Source organism: Haplochromis burtoni, unplaced genomic scaffold, assembly GCF_018398535.1.
Source record: "Haplochromis burtoni strain Fernald_Lab_line unplaced genomic scaffold, NCSU_Asbu1 Contig_27, whole genome shotgun sequence".
In the NCBI taxonomy this organism is placed as follows: Eukaryota; Metazoa; Chordata; class Actinopteri; order Cichliformes; family Cichlidae; genus Haplochromis; species Haplochromis burtoni.
Window position 1 is genome coordinate 3,087,438 of NW_024582388.1, and position 23,860 is coordinate 3,111,297.

Genomic DNA, 23,860 nt, shown 5'->3' on the forward strand with positions numbered 1-23,860 from the left:
AATATTATAATTCTGATCACGTATCAGTTACATATCCATATTTTAATCTATAAAAAGAAAGCTGACATTGTGAGACTTTATCAGAAGTGTAAGCATCACAGCAGATGCCTTTAGTGTCAAAGTAACTGAGGATAAAACACAGAAAAACAGAAGGTGATTTTCCTGCCTGGGATTTTATAGCAGATGACCTTAAAATATTCTGCAGTAGATCAAAAATGAAAGAAAACCATTAATTAACATATGAACATTACCTGATGCTGCTGAAGTGAAGCAGAGCAAAGTTACAGAGGTTATTAGCAGCTACCTTTCTTCACAATGGCTGGAATCAAAATTAATCGGACATTCTACAAACAGGATGAAAAACTTGTCTCTAATAATCAGCTATTTACTATAGCTACAGCTATTCAGAGATTCATTATAACGCAAGAAATGGCACCAGTGAACGATCGTTTGGCCTCGGTGTTTATCCTGTTAGACCTCAGCATAACACTGCTGATCACAACATCTTACTACAGACGTGCAAATATAGGAATAGGTATTGTTGCGTATATATGAAACACTGGATTTATTTTCATTGGTATGAAGATGATACCCGTTTATTTTTAATCAATGAAAGCAAATCATACCAACTAATTAAACTACAGGCTAAACTAGAGCTCAGGATTTGTCCCGAGGACAGCAGAACTATTCCAAACTAAACCACCGTATAAATTATCTACAGGTGTTCAGTCAGCTATCAGAGCTGACTAAATAATATTGAGTTGAATTGAATTGAAATTGAATGTATAATAGTTTTTTCAAACAATACAAAAGAAATGCACAAGAAAAATAAATTTGTTATTTCCAACTTGGGTTTTCTCATATGATTTCTGCTGAGCACCAGAAGACAAAGAAAATGCAAAGAAATAGCAATAAGCTCTAAACCAGTCATGATTCTCTTACTGTAACTGAGCAATGAAGAAAGTAGAAAGTGGCAGTGTCTGGTCAAATTTTTATAACAAAGAGGGAGACGATGGTGGAAAAATGCAATGAAGCAATTATGTTTGTCAAGATCGAGAAGAAGAATTAGACCTCCAGGCAAGGGGTGACCCCAGAATAGCCCATGTGGGGGTTGGGACAGGTCAGTAAGTGACGCACTGAGTCATGTATACATCATGTCAACACAGAAGGGTCTGGGGAGAACCAGCAGCTCTGGAATCCAGTACCCCAGATTAGGCAAGACCTGAAAGACAACACAATTTGTGACTTATAGAGTCCAATGTACAAAAAAAATAAATAAATAAAAAAGGAAACCAAGAAGTTGCATCACTAGAGCCAACTCTAGCTGGAGAAAATGAGGAACCAAAATGGTCAGTAATACACAAGAGCTACCTCCCTACGACAGAATGGCCACTATCTGTGGGGGGTTGTTTCATAAATGACTCTGATGATACTCTGAGCAGGCATAGCCCTGAATAAACTGGAATTAAGCCAAGATAAGATTTCCTTCCAGTTGGAAGAAAACATCCTTTCTTATCAGGGGAATGAAGACTGAAAACACTTAACTCTAAACACTCTTCCAGATGCATCAAATGAGTTCAAGGAGGGGGTGGTAAAAAGTTTCATTTACTGCAGGTTGTTTAAATAAAGTTCTTAATGTCTAGCCCAATGAGTAGTAAAAGAAAATGCAAAAGTATATATACACATGTGGTTGTGCTGAAGATAATTTAGGATTGACATTTGGCAGACTAAAAGCAGTTAGAACTGGGCAAGTCTCCTCGAGAAAGACAATGGTGTCTGAGGGATACTAAAAAAACAGCTGGAGGGACATTTTGCAACTAATTAGGTTTGTTGGCAACAAGTCAGTAACATGATTAAGTGTAAAAAGTAATACTTAGAGAGGCAGAGTTTCTCTGGAGAAAAGATAGGTTGGCAGAAAACTGTCCACAAATTATTGAATAATTTCAAAAATATGTTCCACAAAAACAACAACAAAAAAAAACCCTCACACAATATATATACACACACAAAAGTGTGATTAGGGAGAGTGGAAACACATGGGAACACAGCTGGGACAAATGCACATGACGCTACAGGGAAAGCAAAACTAAACGCACTGGACATGAGACGAGAGACTGTCCAAATAAAACAGGAAACATTAAGACACGTAGCTTGACACAGGGGCTGGGAAGAAGGAATGCATGTGCGAACAAGACTGAACGGATGGGGAGACAAAGGGAGGAGACACAAAGAAAGAAACATGGAAACAGTTAAGAGAGACAAGACACAGAGTGACCCAGTCACTCTCAGTCAGCTCAAATTCAAATTCAAATTCAAATTTTATTTGTCACGTACACAGTCATACACAGTACGATATGTAGTGAAATGCTTGGACAACTGCTCGTGACCTAAAGAAAACAAAAAGGAAAAGGCTATGAATAAGATAGGAAATAAATATGAAAAATTAAAAAGGGTAAATTTAACTAGGAAGGAATAAAATATAAATTAAGGTTAAAAATGAAATAACTGTACAACACAAATTAGAATGAAGGGTAAATTTAACTGGGAGAATAAGATAAAATATATAAATTAAAGTTGAAAATAAAATAACTGTACAACAAAATACACAATATAGAACTATATAAGAATGTATGAAGAAATATAAATAAATATATACACAATAACAGCAGCTGTACAAGTATTAACTGGAAATGAAGAATATAATGTCCAGTGTTGTGCAATCCACATTATGTCTTGTGCAGTGCAAATATGCTTAAAGTGATTTAAGTGATGAAGTGAAAACAATGTCCAGAATGTCCAGTGTGTGTGTAAGAACTATATGTGTGGGTCAGTACTGTGTGGTGGTGTGATTGAGAGACCGTATCGCCTGCGGGAAGAAGCTCCTCCTCAGTCTCTCTGTGTTGGTCTTCAGGGAGCGGAATCGCTTTCCTGACCTCAACAGAGAGAACAGTCTGTTGTTGGGATGGCTGAGGTCCTTCACGATCTTCCTGGCCTTGGTCCAGCACCGCCTGCTGTAGATTGAGTGCAGGTCAGGGAGCTCGGAGCGGATGGTGCGCTCAGCTGACCGCACAACCCTCTGTAGAGCTCGTCTGTCCTGCATGGTGCTGTTCCCGAACCAGGTTAAGATGTTTCCCGTCAGGATGCTCTCTATGGTGCACGAGTAAAAGTTCCTGAGCACCTTGGAGGGCAGTTGGAAGTCTCTCAAGCGTCTGAGGTGGTAGAGACGCTGACGGGCCTTTTTCACCACGGTGTTGATGTGACAGGACCATGACAGGTCCTGCGTGATGTGAACTCCGAGGTATTTGAAGCTGTCCACTCTCTCCACTGGGCACTCGTTGATGACAGGGGTCTGGTAGTTCCTCTCCTGCTTAGTGCTGAAGTCCACTATCAGCTCCTTTGTCTTACTGACGTTTAGAAGGAGGTTGTTCCTCTGGCACCAGTTCTCCAGATTCCTAATCTCCTTCAGGTAGGCCGTCTCGTTGTTATCAGAGATCAGGCCCACCACGACGGTGTCGTCAGCAAACTTGATGATGGTGGTGGAGCTGGTAGTGGCCACACAGTCATATGTGTACAAAGAGTACAGCAGGGGGCTCAGAACACACCCCTGGGGGGCTCCAGTGCTGAGAGTGGTGGAGGCTGAGACATGTCCGCCCATCCTTACTGCCTGTGGTCTGCCAGTTAGGAAGTTGGAGATCCACTGACACATAGATGAGCTGAGTCCCAGATGCTCCAGCTTGGTGGTGAGTGTGGAGGGAATTATGGTGTTAAATGCAGAGCTGTAGTCTATGAAGAGCATTTTAACATAATTCCCCCTTCTAGTGTCCAAGTGAGTGAGTGATGTGTGGAGGAGATGAGAGATGGCATCGTCTGTGGAACGATTTGGACGGTAAGCGAACTGTAGTGGGTCCAGTGTGTCTGGTAGTGAAGAAATGATGAAGTCTCTGACCAGGCGTTCAAAGCACTTCATCACTACTGAGGTGAGGGCTACAGGGCGATAGTCATTGAGAGAAGCAGGGTGGGGTTTCTTCGGGACAGGAACAATGATGGACTCTTTGAAGCATGTGGGGATCACCGACTGAGATAAAGAGATGTTGAATATCTCAGTGAACACAGGAGCTAGCTGGTATGCGCAGTCTCTTAGGATACGACCTGGGATGCCGTCTGGTCCTGCTGCTTTCCTGGTGTTCACTCTCTTGAAGGCTCTCCTTACTTCATGCTCGGAGATGACGAGCACGTTTCCGGTGCTGGCAGTATCTTCCTGTCTGCAGCCGTTAGCGCCGCTAGCACTAGCATTGTTGGAGTCCTTAGCTGCAGCCTCGAAGCGAGCATAGAAAGTGTTCAGCTCGTCTGCCAGAGTCACGGCCGCGTTCGTCATACCGGTTGTTGGTGCTTTATAGTCCGTTATTGTCCTTAGTCCCCGCCACAGGCTCCTAGAGTCACTCTGTTGGAGTTGTGACTCTAGTTTCCTCCCGTAGCGCTGCTTCGCCTCTTTCACCGCCCTCCGCACGTTATATGACGCGGCTTTGTACGGGTCCATGTCCCCCGTCGTGAGTCCCGTGTTGTAGGCAGCGGTGCGGGATCTCAGAGCGTCGCGGATGGTTTTATCCACCCACGGCTTCTGGTTGGGAAACGTTGTGATAGTCTTTGTCTCCACGGTATCATCCGCTAGTTTCCCGATGAATCCCACAACCGCTTCCGTAAACACGTTGACATCATCATCGGAGCTGTTTCTGAACATGCCCCAGTCTGCGTCATCGAGTGCGTCCTGTAACGCGGCCACCGATTGATCCGTCCAGCGCGCGACCTTCCTCTGAACCGGAACTTCCTGTTTCAGCCTTTGTTTGTATTTTGGCATGAGGAAGATGGCGGCGTGATCAGATTTGCCAAACGGAGGGCGGGATTGTGCCTTGTAGCCGTCCTTGACCGTAGTGTAGCAGTGGTCCAGTGTCCTTTCACCTCTGGTGGGGCAGGTGATGTGTTGATAAAAGTTCGGCGCTGCGCGTTTGAGGTTGGCGCTATTAAAGTCCCCCGTCACAATAAGCGCAGCGTCCCGGTGTTGTGTCTGGTGCTGTGTGAGTGCCTCATGCAGCTCGCATAAGGCGGTGACCGTGTCCGCTTGTGGTGGAATATAAACGGCACTTACAATGACCGATGTAAATTCCCGAGGTAGATAAAAAGGACGACACATGATGGACAGTAGTTCCAGATTTGGTGTGCAGGAGCGTGTGAGAGGAACAACGTTCGCACTGTTGCACCAGTTGTTGTTCACCATTAAACACACGCCGCCTCCCCTTGACTTCCCCGAGTCCCGTGTCCTGTCCATGCGGTGAACCGAGAAGAACTCGGCCGGCTGGATGGCGTGGTCCGGCACCGCTGGGTTCAGCCATGTCTCGGTGAAGCAGAGGAGATTGCAGTCCCGAATGTCTCTCTGGAACTTTATCCTGGCCCTGAGGTCGTCAAGCTTGTTCTCCAGTGACTGGACGTTGGCGAGCAGGATGCTAGGCAGAGGTGTGCGGTGTGCACGAGCTCTCAGCCTGTTCCTGACGCCGGCTCGCTTCCCTCTAGGCCGCCGCCGCTTCCCTTTGTTCTCCCTCAAGATCTCACTCGGCCAGCTCGGATCCGGAGTTAAAAACTTCGAATTGTGAGTACATTGTATACCAATAGAAACAAGAGTGTCACTGTCATACCTAATGTACCCAATGGTGATGATTTTGCCGATTTAGAAACGCTGAAAACTAACTTAAAAAACAAAGACAAAGAAAAAGTGGTCGGAGCAGTCGTGACGGCAGCCGACCTCACCGGCGCCATCTTTCTTCTCCCCCGTAACACTGCTCTTTATTGAGGTTACATGAATATTCATGAATAATTAAAATGTGACATCTTACACAGGCATACCTCTTTTTTATGGTACACAAAGCCTTTGCAGACTATTAAGGATCAGACATTCTATCATTCTGCAACTGATTATATACCTCTAAGCATATATGAGTATATGTTTCAAGGCATAAATGACAGTCATAAAATGTAACTCATTCCGTTGATTCAGCTGTTATTTTCTATCGATTTGAATCTATCTTAAGTACATTAACTGTGTTTTTCAAAGGGTCCATGAAAATACTGGGCAGTTTAGCACAAAAGTGACGAGTCTGTTACAGTTTAAGGGAATACGTGTAACTGGTGGAATAGAAGCTGTGTTGTTCATGGTCATTCTTAGGTTACTTCATGAGCAGCAGAGATTAATTTGAATTCATAGGGTCACACTGAATTCCACCTTGATGTCAGCTTTATACTGCTCGGGAGTTAGATATCCACGAAGAACAGTAAATTATGAAGCAGCAGCACAACTCAGCTGACCCCACCCCATACACGAGCTTTATTTATGCTTACTACAGAAATAAATTGGATTTATTGCTACGTGATTCTTTTCTCCACACTGAACCACTATAGTTGAGCATTACGTTAGTTGCCAAATCCCACTAAAACCTCTGACTATACACATGTTCTTTCAAATCTGCAACAGCTATTTTTTCATTCCCTTTCATTGTTTTTGTTTTGTTTTTCTGCTTGTGTTTTACAAAACAGATCTTCAAACTGAGTAAAACAATGATACTTTAGGATGAAATAAAGTTTCACTGATTTATTACATATTACTAAGATATGAGGTTCGGTTTCAGCTTTAATAACACTGCACTTTTATTTATCTGTAGAATGTCTTACGTGTAGTCATCTAGGTTTCAAAATAAATATACAGCTCCAAAAACGTATTAGCATAACTTATTAGTATAAAAATTCATCCGTACCTTGTATTTTACATGAACACAAGCATAAAACAGCTCCAAAGAACACTATGCGATCCATGACTTCAGTCTGGAAAAATGAGCCACTCCCTGTAAATCAGGATGAGGAATTATTGCAACTTCGTCCTCCATTCCCCCGCTTTCTTCGGTGGGACGGACCATACAGACATTGGGACGGAGTAAGTGGAGCCAAAAAGAGTAATCCAGGATGTGCATCCACAGTTATTTCCCGATGTCTCCATCAGATGTCATGGTGGGGCTAATAATTTTGTCGGTAAACAGAGAAAACGTTTGAGGGAAAGGGGAGTTTCTGTGGGTCGTGAAATAGAAGCTTCAATAAGGAAGCTCTGTAATCATTCATCCGCCTGTCATCTGTCATCATTACTGTAATGCAATCACATTCACAAAATGTGAGAGTTTATAGAATAAAACAATAAAATGTGGGAATAACCATTCGTATCACAAAAGTTATCTTCTAATTCTCAGTTAAATTACAATGAAAGACAATAACAGCAATAAACTCGTTTTGTAAACCAAATGTTTTAATGCATGTAAGAGAATGTTTTTGTAAGTGTATATCATTTTAAATTGTTTTAAGGATTTCATCTAAAAACAAATAACAACAAAAAAGAGTTTTTTCTATAGAAAGCAGGTTTAAGAGACTGAAATTGGTATTATTTTGTATTATTACATATGTTGGAAACACAAGATAAAGCCTCTACTGTATATTAGCTTCTCTTCATTGGCTCCCTGATAAATCCAGAATCAAATTTTAAATCCTGCTCCTTACATGCAAGGTCTTGAATAATCAGGTCACATCTTAACCTAATAATTTTGTAGTAGCCATTACAGCTCTTCACTCTCAGATTCAAGGCTTACTTGTTGTTCCTAGAGTATTTAAAAATAGACGGGAGGGCAGAGCCTTCAGCTCTCAGACCCCTCTTCTGCATAAACAGCTTCCAGTTATATTAAGGAGACAGAGACCGTCTTTTCTTTTAAGATTAGGCTTAAAACTTTACTTTTTTGATAAAGCATATAATTAGGGTTCAATCAGATGACCCTGAATCCTCCCTTAGTTATGCTGCAATAGATCTAGGCTGATGGGAGATTTCCATGATGAATTGAGTTTCTTCACACAATGTTTTCACTTACCATGTTATAGACTTCTCTGTCATCATTATTAATCTCTGGCTTTCTTCCACAGCATGTCTTGGTTTGGTCTTCCTCCCTCACCCCCATGGCCGCCCCTTCCTGAGCCTGATTCTGCTGGAGGTTTCATCCTATTAAAAGGAGTTTTTCCTTTTCACTGTCACTGTGTGGTTTGTGTGACATATGCATCCATGTGCATTTACAGATATCCAAAGTTAAGTGGGAAGCATGTGACCAGTAACTTTTAGAAGATATGTGTTATCATACAGGTCCCAGGATCACTGGAATATGTAGGGACAAGGAGGCCTCCTTATAGAAGCTGGCACCTGTGGGAGCATGGACACTATATACAGTATACTGGTCTATATATACACAACATCATAAAATGGTTGTGTTGTTTTTCCTTTTTACATGCAAGATGTGTGTGGGTTTTGTACATGTATTAAAGTCTGTCTATTTTACATGAACACAAGCATAAAACAGCTCCAAAAAACACTATGCGATCCATGACTTCAGATCCATGAAATTACTTCAGTCTGGAAAAATGAGCCACTCCCTGTAAATCAGGATGAGGAATTATTGCAACTTCGTCCTCCATTCCCCCGCTTTCTTCGGTGGGACGGACCATACAGACATTGGGACGGAGTAAGTGGAGCCAAAAAGAGTAATCCAGGATGTGCATCCACAGTTATTTCCCGATGTCTCCATCAGATGTCATGGTGGGGCTAATAATTTTGTCGGTAAACAGAGAAAACGTTTGAGGGAAAGGGGAGTTTCTGTGGGTCGTGAAATAGAAGCTTCAATAAGGAAGCTCTGTAATCATTCATCCGCCTGTCATCTGTCATCATTACTGTAATGCAATCACATTCACAAAATGTGAGAGTTTATAGAATAAAACAATAAAATGTGGGAATAACCATTCGTATCACAAAAGTTATCTTCTAATTCTCAGTTAAATTACAATGAAAGACAATAACAGCAATAAACTCGTTTTGTAAACCAAATGTTTTAATGCATGTAAGAGAATGTTTTTGTAAGTGTATATCATTTTAAATTGTTTTAAGGATTTCATCTAAAAACAAATAACAACAAAAAAGAGTTTTTTTCTATAGAAAGCAGGTTTAAGAGACTGAAATTGGTATTATTTTGTATTATTACATATGTTGGAAACACAAGATAAAGCCTCTACTGTATCATCTTTTTTTCAGATAGTGGCACTGTTGTTTTGTTCTGAGGGAAAAAGTTTTGAAAATAACATAATTAAATTGTAGGACAACTTGGGATGGAAGGTTGTAGTATAATAATTTGACACTGGTTTGTTCTTCATTTTCAGCGTAGTCCTTGTACCTGAACATTTTCAGAGGATATCCTTTATTTTCTTTTTGTTTTAAATTTAGGTAAACTACTTAATACTGACTTATGAATCATTCAAGGATATAAAAGGCATCTAATTCGAGGGATGGACAAGTATTGTGTTGACACATAACTGAAAAACAGCAACAAAACATATTTTTCATATCTCTTTAGTCTCTATGGAAAATATCAGTAATAATACAGAATGATGACCATCAATTTGTATTTTTGAACCAATATGGGGATTACCTGAGAATTGATAGCCAGAAACGTGAGCTATTTCAGCATGGTGTGGAGTTTCACCTAAAAAGATCTGAAGGACAAAAGAAGTGTCAGGCCTAAAACCTATCTACAGCAGATGCACAGTATCTGAAAGCAATGTCCTTATGAAATGGGTACAGCAAAGACCTGACACAGGACTTGAGAGATGCAACTGGCCTTTCAGATAATCCATCTACTGTTCTCTGACACTTCAACAGAAGTGGTGTCAGTAGAAAGCATGTTCTAAAGAAGCCATTTATAAGCTAAGAGAAACAGAGAGAAAAGGCACAGGTATGACAAAATACACAAGAACTGAGCTAAAGATCAGTGGCAACAAATCTTATGGAATGATCAATACAAATTAGAACATTTTAGTTTAAATAGTCATCACTTTGTACAGAGGAGGTCAGAAGAGTGGTACAATGGTGAGTGTCTGAATGACAATGACCACAACAAGACTCCGAATGCAGTAAAAGGATAACGGGAGAAAAAAAAAATCCAGAATATTGCAAACGTTGGAGAGGCTGCATCTCAATGTTTTTGAAGCACTGTGGGATCATCTTGATGGAGAATGGAACAAAAGGCAGACAACATCCAAAGAAGAGCTTTGGCTGTTGCATTTTTTGGAAAGTTTAATTCAGGTGAACCCAATGAGAGCCATTATACACAAATGGAGAAAAGGTGGAACAGTGCTGAGGGATCCCAGGAGTGACCGGTTGACCAACATTACTCCAAGAGTGCACCAAAGAGATCACAAAAGAACCTAGAACAACATTAAAGAACAGCAGGCTTCACATGTCTCAGTAAAGGTCAGAGTTCATTTTTCAACAATAGAAAGAGACTGTGCAGAAATGAAATCCATGGGAGAGTTCAAAGAGAAATCCACAGCTGACCAAAAAGAACACAGAGGGTCGTCTCACATCTGTGAAAAATAAATCAAGTCAAAGGAGCTTGCAAAGAAAAGCGTCTGGACTTCTTTAAGTTGCTTGATAACGTTTCACCTCTCATCCGAGAAGCTTCTTCAGTTCTAAGGTCAAATGGTGGAGAGTCCCAGAACCTTCACAGAAATAAATCAAGTCAACTGAAATTGAGAAGTGCACACACACACACACACATACAGGTGCCAGGATCTCCCAGATATGTATGGACGAAGGGGATGGACACTATATATATTGTAGTTAAAAGCGTCTTGTTGTTCTTCCTTTTTGCATGTAAGAGGAATACACGTACATCTATTAAAGTCTCTCAAACTAACTTGGTGTTCATCTCTTTATTGTTTCAACCTCTACAGACTATATACTTATGACTACTGTTTTTTCACAACCACATGACATTTTTTCTAAGTCTGGAAAATTGCCATTGATAATTTATTACCAATAGCCTCATTTTTTTAAGGCTTACATGTAGTGTGTTAGTTCATGTATTCTCCTCCTTTTTGAGACCTCTGTTATTTTTATGTAGCTATGAAAAGTTTCACATTTTCTAGACTGCATAATCTTAGAATATTTTTAAAGTTAAAGAGAACTGCATTCGATTTGTGTGTGATGAAAACAAAGCAGTCAGAGTAATAAAGACAGAACACTTCACATGCAGTTTTATTAATGTAATAACAGTACACACTGAAATAGGTACATTGACTCACTGGTTCTCAGCTGACTCTCCTCCCTTTGTTGGCATGTCTGTAAACTCTGTGCCTATTTCATGTTCTCAAAAACAAAACTAGGTCTGTTAATTAGAATAGAATAGAATAGAATTCAACTTTATTGTCATTGCACATGCACAGGTACAGGGCAACGAAATGCAGTTTGCATCCATCCAGAAGTGCTTTAGTGATATAGATATATTACAATATATATTAGCAATAATATAGATATGTAGTATATTACAGAAATGGGTCTATTATGGTATGTTATAATGTACACGGTATGAAGTATGTTGTGAATATTCTATAACTATAAGTATGTACAGGCTGTAGTGAGTACAAGCTGTGTACAGGATATGGACAGGATATAAATATGAAAAACAAATTAATTCAAATTAAGAGAAATATTCAGCTACCTTTAAGCTATACCACGGTATCAATAACTGTGGTCTATCGTTAGACACAATTATTTTGTCTATTTTGACCCCAACCCACGGGCCACGGACCGGTACCGCTCCCTCAGTTGTTTCATGCTGGGCCGTTAGAATTGAGGCTTGAGTGTGAAATTTTTGGTTTTCGGGGGGGGGATGTTATAGTTTTTTATCTTTATCTATCATTTATATTGTTAAGTTTCCCTGGGCCTTTTCTAGTATCATACTGGTTTTATTTTATTGTATTTATCCACAACACCTTAAAGGTATAAACCGGTCCGTAGCACGAAAAAGGTTGTGGACCACTGCTCTAAAGTATCCTACATATGAGTGAACAAACACACATTCTCATTAAAATGTTTCTCTCTTGGTCAGAGTAAAATGAAAATCCACATTGTACACACAATAAACACTGTTGATCATTATAAATACAGTTATTGGTTTTCTTCAGCTCTGGGTGTTTGTTGTTGGACTGTAGAATTGGACTTTGCAGCTCTGTCAACCGGACCATACACCGTCTCTGGCTGGGGGATGTTTTCAGTCTTAGTGGAAAATTTACCAAAGCATAAGTAGATGTTGGAGAATGACATGAGTGATGTCCTGAGGGAGTCTGATTTTGAGTCTGGACTGAAATGATGTCTTGCAAATAAATCAAAAGTGCTTTGTTAGGAACATGTAATAGTCATGATAATTTATCTTACATGCAAGAAAATATCACAACAGTGATGTCTAAATCTGACAAGAAGAAGCAATTCATAAGGTAAGAGAAGCCTTTATTAGTCTCACATGTGGGACATTTTTGATCATGGCAGAAAGTACAAGTTTAAGAGCAGTAAAAATTAAGAAAAGAACAGCAGCCATACTATTGTAATGACCACACTGTAACCTCTGCATATTTACAGAATATACACTACATATCAGTTTAACACTGACATTTATCATCTTATATAATATTTGAGTAGTTTGAGGTATATTTATGATATATTTACGGACAACGTGCATCTTTAGGTAGATAATAGACCTTTTTCTCCTCTGTCATTCTTCCTTGTGGTCTTTAACTTTTTGTTTTTGTTTTGTTTTCTAAAAAGGGGGAAGGGAAAACAACAAAATTAATTAATGAATTTCCTTCTGAACACTTCTCCATCTTTGTTTTATAATTTTGATGGCTTTATTGTTATTTTTTTTTACTTGATATTGTTATTCATTTTTAATTGACTTCTTAAATCTCTCACTTCAGAGTGAATGAGCACAGTTATAAACACACACACAGAGCATACACAAAATATCGCATACCTGCTGTACTAAAGTATATCTTAATCTGGGCTTCCCATGGCATTACCTAATCATAAGAGGAATGTGTATTTGTATAAAGTGTATGCTTAAACGGAAGATATAATTTTTGTGTACCTTATGTATCACCAATTCACTAAAAAAAACATTGGAACTTACATTTCATGATGCCACAAAGGTTATGAAGAGAGTCAGCAAGAAGAGAACAGAAGTCGAAGCTGCATTTATGATGGCTCCACTGGGAGCTGTAATGAAATTAAATTGTTATGTCACAGAAATTTTGGTTAAATACTTGGATTTATTTGCAAAGAACAAAAAATATAATAGCAGTAAATCTTTTACTGATCATTACAATATTACATTACATACCCCTGGTTGTGGCAGTTTGCTTAAACAAGTTCTTTAAGAAGGCAATACAGATTTTGTTGACAACCATTCACAGTCGGTGGTCAGTTCACACCTACATTCAATTATCAGTTGAGTTAACCCCACAAACTACATGTCTTTGGAGAAGTAGTTCGACATGGGGACAACATGCAAACACCACACAGCAAGGCCTTTAAAATCTGGTTATTTCAGTTTTTCATTCATTATGACCGTTATTCTCACCTGTCTTGTTTCACAGTAAGATTTGAGCACCTTCATGGTTTGATTCCAGCTCACTTGGTTGCTGTGATTACAGAAAATGGTGTCTTGCTGCAGGTAAACATACAGAGAGGAAAATTTTTTTGTGGCCTCCAAATCCTTTTCTTCTGCATGAGCGCAGTTTTTACCATCACATCTAAAACTACTGCTGATGTTAAAGTCCACTGTGCTGCAGGTCACAGTCAGGTCACAGGAGTCTGAGCTGTTGGACACAGGGTCCACTGTCAGGTCAGCAGGAGTCACTGGATCTGCGGAACAGGTGTAAAAGTATTAAAAACAGGTCTATGATGTGTGAACATTTCAAAATAATGAAAGGAGAAACCTACCTTGAACTATGACCTTGTATTCAGCTACCCTTTGCTCTTGTTCGCTGACCACAATTGCAGTATAATCTCCACTGTCACTGTGTTGAACATTCTTTAATTTCAAAGAGCAATTTGGTCCAAACAGCTCAGCCCTTCCTGCATATTTGTTATACACGAATGGATCTTTATTAAAAACACATTTAGCTATATTGTTACTGGAATTAACTTTCCAGAACAAATCTGTCTGTTCGTCAAGTGTAACAGGTTTCTCTGTATCCAAGTGTAAGTCCTTTCCATGCAGCACAAACACATGTTGGAGACCTAAAAGAAAACAATTAAAAAATAGAATTAAAAAATTAACAACAATAATAACAACACTAATATCAGAACCGTGTGCATGAAGCTATATATTGTAAAATTTACTAAAATGACAGAAGGTTATGTCAACTTAAGATCACAAAAAATTTATGTGGAATAGTATTTAATTCTCCTGTCCAAAAAACATGTCAGTGCTGACTGTGAGGCAGGCAGAGTCAGACCCAAATGCGGGAGTTGGAAACAAGGGAGGTAAACTAAAAGGCAGTTTTATTGCTAAACTTAAACATAATACAGAATAATGCAGGCTGAAAAACAAGGAAAACATAAGTGTGTTGATGCATGCTCAACCATCCAGGTAAGGAAATCCCAAAAAGTTCATTCTGATCATCTGGATGCAGCGTTTTTACTGATCCAAGACTGAAGAAGTCACTTGGATGAGTGACAAAATGTTGCTGAAAACGTTATATCCAGATGAACAGAATCAAACTTTTGGGTAAATCTATGAGTCTTCAGGGACGACAGACTGCAAGGAAGGACACAGCAAAGGACAAACGGAGACAGAGACGATAAATAACAGAAGGGAATTAACATCATCAATGAACCAAGGAGTAGAAGCAAAGACAGCAAACAGAAGAACCAAGAAACAATATCATAATCATTATACAAGGCTCAAACATAGATCACACAGTTACAAGGATCCTGGTGTAGAAAGTAATATTAAATAAATAACAACAGCTCATCAAGCTTAAACGTGCTGCTGCTCCAAATGCTTAACCAGACCGCTGACAGGTCTCACACAGCCGCTCTATCACGTGACGCATACTGCTCCGACTGCTAAGGTCATGAGCTGGGTTATGCAATGTGCAAGTTTTGTGAGGTGCTTTTGTGATATTTAATGGATCGGATTTCATTTTCCATCCAGTAATTTAGGTCAGTATCGGACCGATACCGATATCGGCTCGGTCCATCCCTAATGTAGGCAATACAATAGATACATTGCTGAAGCCAAACTCTTTTTTAATACTGTAAAATGTCCTGAAAAAACTATCTGAAGTACATTAACTGTGTTTTTCAAAGGGTCCATGAAAATACTGGGTAGTTTAGCACAAAGGTGACAAGTCTATAACAGTTTACAGTAATACACTATGTTTAACTGGTGGAACAGAGGCTGAGGTGTTCGTAGTCATTATCAGGTTACTTCATGAGTAGCAGAGGTTAATTTAACTTTAAGCGGATGGTGCCAGTTAAGGTCACACTGAATTCCACCTTGATGTTAAACTGTTATACTGCTCGGGAGTTAGATATCCACGAAGAACAGTAAATTATGAAGCAGCAGCACAACTCAGCTGACCCCACCCCATACACGAGCTTTATTTATGCTTACTACAGAAATAAATTGGATTTATTGCTACGTGATTCTTTTCTCCACACTGAACCACTATAGTTGAGCATTACGTTAGTTGCCAAATCCCACTAAAACCTCTGACTATACACATGTTCTTTCAAATCTGCAACAGCTATTTTTTCATTCCCTTTCATTGTTTTTGTTTTGTTTTTCTGCTTGTGTTTTACAAAACAGATCTTCAAACTGAGTAAAACAATGATACTTTAGGATGAAATAAAGTTCTATTCCTACACATATTACAGCTTTAATAACACTGCACTTTTATTCGTTTATTTATTTATTTATTTATCTGTAGAATGTCTTACGTGTAGTCATCTAGGTTTCAAAATAAATATACAGCTCCAAAAACGTATTAGCATAACTTATTAGTATAAAAATTCATCCGTACCTTGTATTTTACATGAACACAAGCATAAAACAGCTCCAAAGAACACTATGCGATCCATGACTTCAGTCTGGAAAAATGAGCCACTCCCTGTAAACAGGATGAGGAATTACTGCAACTTCGTCCTTGTTCATCCTCATATCATTCCCCCGCTTTCTTCCGTGGGACGGTCTTTTTTTTTTTTTTTTTTTTTAAACTTTATTTAACAAACAATGAGTATACAACATACGAACAGATGAAGTATACAAAACAACAGAACATGAACACAAAAAGCCAAGGGTAAAAGAAAAAGGTAACAATTATAAGAATACACGCAAAAATTCACATACATATATTGTTTTGAGAGCCTTTTTGTTGGTGGAGTCTGATATTGATTGTATGTACATTTCCACATCCTTAAAATAATGACAGAAATATGGTGTTTTGTTAGTAAACTTACATTTATGGATAAAAAATTTAGCTAAAAGTATTAACAAATTTATCATAAAAAACATTTATCATACTTCTTGGGGAACTTAAAGAAACAGAATAAAACATTTTCCCATCGTAAAGAAAACTCCCTTAAAATATGGACAATAACAAACCTGCTAAATTCCTTCCAGAATCTCTGTGTAAAAGAACAGTACCAAAAAAGATGTGTCACAGTTTCTGGATGATCCCCACAGAAAGTACAATTAGTATTTATGTCCCTTTTAAATTTTACCATGTAGTGACTGGCTGGATAACATTTATGTAGAATTTTAAATGAGACTTCTTTCACCTTATTTACAATCAAATATTTATGGGGGACCATCCAGACTGTCTTCCACTTGATATCTGGAACATATCGGTTCCAATAAGATATTATATATGGGAGAGAGACGATATCTTCTTGGAATAAACTACGTATTCTCTTATTGCTGTTACCAAGTTCCTGTGAAAAGCAGATTTTTCCTATTGGTGACTCAGCTGGATCAGGGAGAGTGACTGAGGTAGATATTGAGCTGTCAGTGTTTTTATATAACATTAAAGTCCCTGAGGGTATGGCACCAAGCACCATTGAGAATTCCTGAACACTGATTGGAAAATTATATAGTGCAATAAAGTCGTTGTAAGTAAGTAGTTGTCCCTCTTTATTAACCAGCTGAGCCACCAATAGGATCCCATTTTGGACCCAAGTTTCCAGGAAAAGTGATTTATTTTTATATAAAATATCTCTGTTGTTCCAGATGAGGTATTTGTGAGGTGAGAAGTTGTGTTTATAAATGAGGGTCCACGCTAAGAGGACCTGCTTATGGAAGGATGAAAGCTTTACAGGGAGTTTCTCAACATTGTAATTACAATTTAAAATAAAATTAAAGCCACCAAAACGAGAGAAAATATAATATGGTATAAAGTTCCAGATAGAGGTAGGGTTTTTAAGAAAATGTTTAGCCCAATTAATTTTGAAAGTGTTATTTAAAGTAGAAAAGTCTAAGACGTTAAGCCCACCTGATTCGTACTTATTCATCACAACAGTTTTTCTAATATAATGCGTACGGTTTTTCCATATAAAATTAAAGAGCATACGGTCAATATCTTTACTAATTTTCTTATCCAGATGTAAGGAGAGAGCAGCATATGTTAATCGGGATATCCCTTCAGCTTTAGTAATTAACACTCTACCTTTCAAAGACAAGTCCCTTTGCAGCCACTGGTTGAACTTTTTTAGGGTTTTCTGTATAATTGGAGTGAAGTTTGAAGAGCATCTTGATTTTTGGTCTTTGGATATTAACAGTCCCAAGTATGTGACTTCTTGTTTAACAGAGATATTACAGATAGTATTTGCAGGGCAGTCTTTAATTGCTAGTAACTCACACTTTTTTAGATTTAGGCATAAACCAGAGGCCTCAGAGAAATCACTAATCACAGTAAGAGCTGGAGGGATTTGGTTTGCATTCTTCAAGAAGAGTGTGGTGTCATCGGCTAACTGGCTGATGACGAGCTCCTTATCAGCTATGGTGATTCCTTGTACTGATCAAAGTATAGCCGTAATTTAAGGAGCTCTAGGGGTGACTGTGGCTACAGGTCACATACTAAAGATTGGTGGCTCACTCCTGTCTGCACCAGTCTGCGTGCCAAAAATTATTGGGTAAGATACTAACCCCCCCGTTTCTCTCCGATGAGTCTGTGTGAATGTTACAGATGCACTTACCTAGAAAGGCATAGAAAAAAATGCTAGTATGAACGGGTGAATGAGGCAAATTGTACAAAGTGCTTTGAGTTCTCAGAGTAGAAAAGAGCTGTATGAGAACCAGTCCATTTAACATGTGTAAGATTCAGTACATTTAGGTAACAACCAGCATTCTGGCATAAGCAGCACAAATTACTGACTAAAGATTAAGCAGACCTGATGAGGATGCATGAAGGAGAGACTGAAGGAGAATCAATACATTTTTAAATGAAGGGTAAAGTCTTCTGATATAAACTGCTGGGGACTGGGCATGAGGTTCTAAGGACTGAGACTCAGTATTTATAGTTATCTTTGTTATTCTGTCACCATGTTTATGGTTCTGGTTTTATTTTGCCAGGCCCTTGTCCTGTGTGTAACAAAACCCTCAGATTTCCTTATTTCCATTTTGTGATCTCCCTCATACCTGTGTCCTCTGTGTGTTCTATATTTCCCAGTTATTGTCAGTTTTTGGGGGACTATTATGACAGAGCTACATGGCAGTACTCACTTTATAGTGAGTTCTGATGAATTCTGCTCTGTTCCAATCAAAATCACAGTATTACTGAGGAGCAGAAATAAATGGAGCTCATTCAAACATTCGTAATGAGGAATGAGTGAAGAGTTTTAGAATAGATGTTTTGGCACCGCGCTCACAGCTTTGATCCCTGAAAGTTGTTCAGAATTTTAGTGTACTGCTCTCTGTTTATGAATTCTCCTACCTGCCTTTCCTTAGTTTCCTTGGTCAAGAAAAGGAGATGGGAAGTAGCTGAAAAACTTTTCATGTACTTGTTACTTCTGTGATGGACTATTGCAATTCTTTATCAATTTCTTCTAAAAGCTCCCTGAGAAGCCTTCAATTACTACAAAACATTGCACCAACACAAACTAAAAGGAGAAGTTATATTTTTTCTATATTAGTGTCTCTTCTTTGCCTTCCTCTTAAATCACAAATTTAGTTTAAATCCTTCTTCTCACACATGAAAAAGCTAAATGATCAGGTCTCATCACATCTTAAAAATGGGGTGGCTGTGGCTCAGGTGGTAGAGCAAATCAGCTACTGAGTGGAAGGTTTGTGGTTTGATCCTTGGTTTCCCCAGTCTGCATGCCAAGTATCCTTGGGCCCTCCAATGTGTTCATTTGTGTGTGAATGTTGGTTAGATTGCATTTAAGTATAGAAGGAAGTGCTTGTATGAATGAGTGAATGAGGCGTATTGTATACAGCGCTTTGAGTACTCTGGGAGAGTAGAAAAGCGTATATGAGGATCAGTCCATTTACTATTTAAAAATCTAATACTACAATATTATCTCAATAAACAACTTCATTCACAAACCATGACTAAGTTATGCTACTACTACTGACTGAAATTACTGGGGGTCTACCCAAAATGCAATAAGCCTTTCTTCATCCACCTTTTACTCCAAATGTGTGTATATACTGCATGTCATTAGCATTTGCTTTTTCTCTCCCATAGTTTGTCTTTGGATTCTCTACACTTTAGTTGATCTTTTTTCCTGCTTCTTTTCCCCCTTTACTCAAAATCTGTCAGATAACCTCCCTGGGTTTGGCTCAGCTGGAGGTCTTGTTGTATTTGAAGTATTTTTGAGGGATAACTTTCACTATGACTTTGGATCATTGGCTACGATTGTAGCAGATATTCACACTACTAACTGAACATCTCAGTGTAAACTACATTTAACTGCATAATATTGAATTTTATCAGCATCATGACTAAAAATACCAGCATCACTGAAAACATACCATTTTGTATTACCAAAATATTTTTAAAAGCAACAAAACAGTAGTTGTAAAAACAACAGAGCGAGTTCTTACCTTGTACTTCTATTATGTAGAGCAAAGAAAAAGCAAAAAGGACTACACAACAAGACATCATTCTCCCAACTGAGCAGTTGAAGAAGGAAGTAGAGTAACATTTTGACAAACCACACCTCTGGGACTAGTAAAACTTTTCTTTTCTGCATTGGTTAAATGAACAGTTGTTACTTTTTATTAAAAATGTTTCACAGAGAAATAAATTAAATAGATTTTAAAGAGGCTTGTTAGCCATATTTTTTCAAGATGAGTAAGGTTATGAGTATTTTAAGCAATACAAATGTATCTTTGACATGTGTCAGTGTCAGAAATGGCATCAAAGAGAAACAAAGACATCAAACTAGATCCCACCCGTTTATGACTGGACCAAAGACAAATGATCATGTTAGCAAAGCTGCGTTTTGTAGATTTGTTACAAATGTACAGACATGCTGATAATGTAGTGTTAGAGTTTCAGTATGATGCAGCTGAGGTTAACATAGTATCAGTAAGACTTAAACCTCAATTGCAGTTTTATTTTAAGTCTTACAGTCTAAACAAACAATTCCACATGAGCATAGCTGACTATGACCTATACACAATCATTTTAGTTATGTACATCAGACACCAGCAATGCTGTTTTTTGCTGTATGTATGTGGATTAATCAACTGATTAAAATAAGAGCATATCTGTCATAGCTAAACACTTAACTGGCACACTCACAACAGGCTCAGAGACAAAAATGTTTACAGAAAGCAGGAAAGTGCAAAAGCAGATGAGAATTCCTTATGAGCAGCAGAAAGTTCACATAATGTGAGAGTTTTCCTAGAAGAGCGAGTTCTTCCAGAGATCGTTTTCAGGGTGGATGAAGAAAAGCAAAGATAAGAATAAATCACTGAGATGGTCTTTAAAGACACTTTACACTCATAATGTGATTCCAAAAACAATTATTTTACATCTTATTCAGATCCATTAAATTCATGGATCACTTCGTTTGTAACTATTAATATTCCACATTCTCACATCCCAGCACTCACCTGCATTGTATACTGTTCCACTTTTTTGTCTGTGATTTCTGCAAGTGTTCAAGGAATAGTAGGCTACCGTTTTTTTACATAAAGAAGAGTTCCTTTAATGTTTGTGCTTATCTGGACACATTAATATTATTTAAGCTACAGAGACATACAAAAAAATTACAGTTTGATTTGTTAAAAATTAATCATCTGTTTTTTAAAACTAACAATTCAATGATTTTCAGTGTTTGAGTGCTTTTAGTAGACTCAAAATTTAACACACATTCATCTTAACCTTTCAAGAGTACAAATTTACATCACATACATAAAGTGCTATGTTCTGAAGCAGCAACAGCAATCATGCATTACAGAAAACATGAAATACAAACACCATTACTAATATACAGGTCACACAAAACGGTTCAGGTTTGTCTACTTTTCAGTTGTAGTGCTACATTTAATTGAACTATTACAGTACATGTTTGGGTTTTTACCAAGAAATAAACCAGTCATGATTCTCTCAACTGAGCAATGAAGAGGTAGAATAATGTTTTGTCAAAGCACACTTGTGGGTCCTTTCAAGCTTCTCATTTTGGTTCTGCGTTGGTTCACTGAACAGCTTTTACTTTTTAACCTCTGTGGTTTGTTTTTTGTTTTGTTGTTTATTCTGCATGGGGAGTAGATCAAGAAAAAGGAAAGGAGAGGGAGCCAAAGAGATAAGTCAGAAAGAGTATAGAGTTGCTGATATTGTGACGTTACTTCAGTGTCACAGACAGAGGGCAGTAGTCGTACATCTGTCATACAGTCAGACAAGGCTGAAGCTGCAAGAGGTGTTGAAACATAGACCTATGAAAAAGCAAATGGTTATAAATGGGTGAACACAGCTACTTAGATAAGTGTCCACTCGTTTAAAGCAGTAAAAAAGCTTTTAAAAAGCTTTTTCAGTAAAAGCTTTTCTGAGAGAAATTTGAGAGAAAATTAATTCAGAATTTTGGAAACATAAGATAAACCCTCTACTGCATCTTTTTTTTTCCTTTTTCTTTTTTTGAGATAGTGGCACTCTTGTTTTGCACTGAGAGAAAAGGTATGAAAATAACATAATTAAATTGTGGGAAAAGGTAGAATGGAAGGTTGTAGTATAATAATTTGAAACGAATTTGGTTCATTTTCAGTCCAGTCCTTGTACCAGAACATTTTCAGAGGAAAACTTTTTTTCCTTTTCTTTTCTTTGTTGTAAATTCAGTTAAACTATTTAACAATGACTTAATCCTTCAAGAATAGACATTTTAAATCCTGAAACAATTTGAAGCTGGAAGCCAGTAACAAAAAAACATAATTTCTTCATATTCTTTTCAAACCTATGAAAAACATCAATAATAACACAGTATGATAAGCATACATTCATTCGCTTATCTGGGGTCGGGTCGCAGGGGCAGCAGCCCAAACAGAGAGCCCCAGACCTCGCTCTCCCCAGCCACCTCCTCCAGCTTGTCTGGGGTAACACCAGGGCGTTCCCAGGCCAGCCAAGAGATATAGTCTCTCCAGCATGTCCTGGGTCTGCGTCGGGGCCTCCTCCCTGTGGGACATGTCCAGAACACCTCACCCAGGAGGCATCCTTGTCAGATGCCCGAACCACCTCAACTGGCTCCTTTCAATGTGGAGGAGCAGCGGCTCTACTCTGAGCCCCTCCCGAATGGCTTGAAAAAGTAATGTCACAGAAGAACCCAGAACAACATTAAAGAACTCCAAGCTTCACATGTCTCAGTGAAGGTCAGAGTTCATGATTTGACAAAACAAAGAGACTGGTGAAAAAAATGGCATCCATGGGACAGTTCAAGGAGAAAACCACTTCTGATCAAAAAGAATCCAAAGGCTTTTCTTACATCTGTGAAAAAACAAATGAAATTGAGAAGTATACATACACACACGCATGCACTTATAATTAGTGTTACATACATCTAGTTTCATGTGGTTCACGTGACATATGCTTTCAGGTGCATTTACAGACATCCAAAGGTAAGTGGTGATCTGTGACCTTTGGGAGATATGGGTTATCATACAGGTGCCAATATGTATGGGCAAAGGGGATGGACACTATATATTATCTTGATGTTCTTCCTTATTGCATGTAAGTGGAATCCACATACATGTATTAAAGTCTCTCAAACTGACTTGGTGCTAATCCTTTATTGTTTCAATCTCTACAAAGAAAACACATTACTGCAGTCAGTCTGACTAGACATGAAAAAAATTCAGAATAAATTGCTTTTCTGTTTTCTCCGTCGCTGCCACAACTGTACACAAGCCCATACAGACTACACACCTATGGCTACTGTTTTTTCACAACCACGTAGCATTTGTGAAGTTTGAAAAAATGGCCATTGGTAATTGGTAATTAATCTGTGCTGTGCTGCACAGTGTGATAAAGGGGATGTTAACTAATCTGCCTGTAAATGGTTTAAATGCAGTTTAAATGCATTCAAATAGATTGGCATCTCATTTAAGACTTACATGTACTGTGTTAGTTCATGTATTCTCCTCCTCTTTGAGACTTGTGCCATTTTTACCTGGCTATAAATAGTTTCACATTTTCACGACTGTAGAATATTTTTAAAGTTAAAGACCACTGCTTTGGTTTTATTATACACAAATCCAAAGCAGTTAGAGTACAATTAAACAAAAACAAAACCAACAACAAACAAACAACCTTTATTTGTCACATGCACAATCATACAAGATGCAGTGAAATGCTTGTGCGGACACATTTACTGATGCAACAACCATTATATATGATAAAAAGAAACATATACACGTGTAATGTAATGTTATTAATGTAATAACATTACAAACTAAATATTGCAGAT

The 23,860-nt window shown here is 38.4% G+C and overlaps 1 protein-coding gene across 1 annotated transcript in view; it reads right to left on the minus strand.

Moving 5' to 3' along the window:
• Nucleotides 1-13,082: 13,082 nt before the first annotated feature.
• LOC102305133 (potassium inwardly rectifying channel subfamily J member 10) overlaps nt 13,083-23,860 on the minus strand; it is a 36,914-nt gene continuing 26,136 nt past the window's right edge. The window contains exon 9 of the mRNA XM_042219070.1: nt 13,083-13,168. The gene's annotated coding sequence lies outside the window, so the exon portion shown is untranslated. The remainder of the gene's footprint in view (nt 13,169-23,860) is intronic.